Source organism: Cyprinodon variegatus, unplaced genomic scaffold (assembly GCF_000732505.1).
Source record: "Cyprinodon variegatus isolate N-32 unplaced genomic scaffold, C_variegatus-1.0 Scaffold77, whole genome shotgun sequence".
Classification (NCBI taxonomy): Eukaryota; Metazoa; Chordata; class Actinopteri; order Cyprinodontiformes; family Cyprinodontidae; genus Cyprinodon; species Cyprinodon variegatus.
This window is the reverse complement of record NW_015150530.1, coordinates 1,381,373-1,382,553: the sequence shown is the minus strand read 5'-3', so window position 1 is coordinate 1,382,553 and position 1,181 is coordinate 1,381,373.

Below are 1,181 nucleotides of genomic sequence, written 5' to 3'. Positions count from 1 at the left end.
AGATCACTAAAATATTAAAAAAGTTTGATGTGGACTTAGGAGGCCTGTAAACATTTAGAAACTAGTTCATACCGGGCTCTTTACCTGGAGAGCCAAATGTTCAAAAAAGTCAAATTTTCCCAGAAACACCCTTTTACACTTCAGTTAATCATTAAACAATGTTGTCACTCCTCCACCTTTTCTTTGCTGTCTGCTCTTATAAAGAAAATTGTAGTTTGGAGGAGATGTCCGGAGATGTCCTTACTACCTCGGAAGAATGCCACTCACACTGAGCCTGGTTCTGCAGGAGCTTCTCCCTTTTAAAAGGAAGTTTTTCCTCTCCACTGTCAATGCATGCATGCTTCAGTGTGAGGGATTACCATTATGTTCCACAATACAATACCAGCGAAAATTTACAATCACCTCACCCAAAAAAGGACCATGTCCAGCAAAGTCCATGACTCAATGCAAGTCATTGCAGCTGGTTTCCCTCGGATAGAAAACATTTCCAGAATCTGACTGTATGATCTGGTTGAAGTGCATCTGTAAAATACCTTCAGATAAAATGTGTTGTGAATTGCCACATCATAAATAAAATTAATTGACTTATATCAACCTAGGCCACCCTGTTTACCCTTCAGCTTTGTGAAAAGTTGTAAGGATTAGTGATAGTTTGGGAAATGATTATAATTCTCTTGACACATTTAACTATTAGATTATTCTTTAGGTACGTATGAAACGTGCATGCACGTAACATTATTAAATATTTCTCACTGATCCAATTTCCAAATTTCAGCAATTTAACAAAATGTGTTTAATTATACTATGTACAAAATTACAGTACACTGTTAAAACAAGATTGTGTAAGAAAATAAAGGCACAACATGACATGAAATCAAGAGAAATGGAGTTTAATGCTTTATTTTTTGTGTCAAACTGCATAGTGCTCAGAATGAAGTTGTGACTACAGCAGTATTAGATGGCTACAAAAGGATCCAGTTTAATTGCTGGCCATGGTGTTCTGCAACCAAGTGTTGAAGATGCAGACCTGAAAATAAAGACAGTGAGACATATGTTAGTCCAATAATCCTACATTACATAGAAACAAATAACTTGAGCTTCATACATTTATATGTAGCGTAACTATTTGATTTTTTTTTACCTTGGTGTAAACACCGGGATGGTTTTTCTCAGCGCATCCA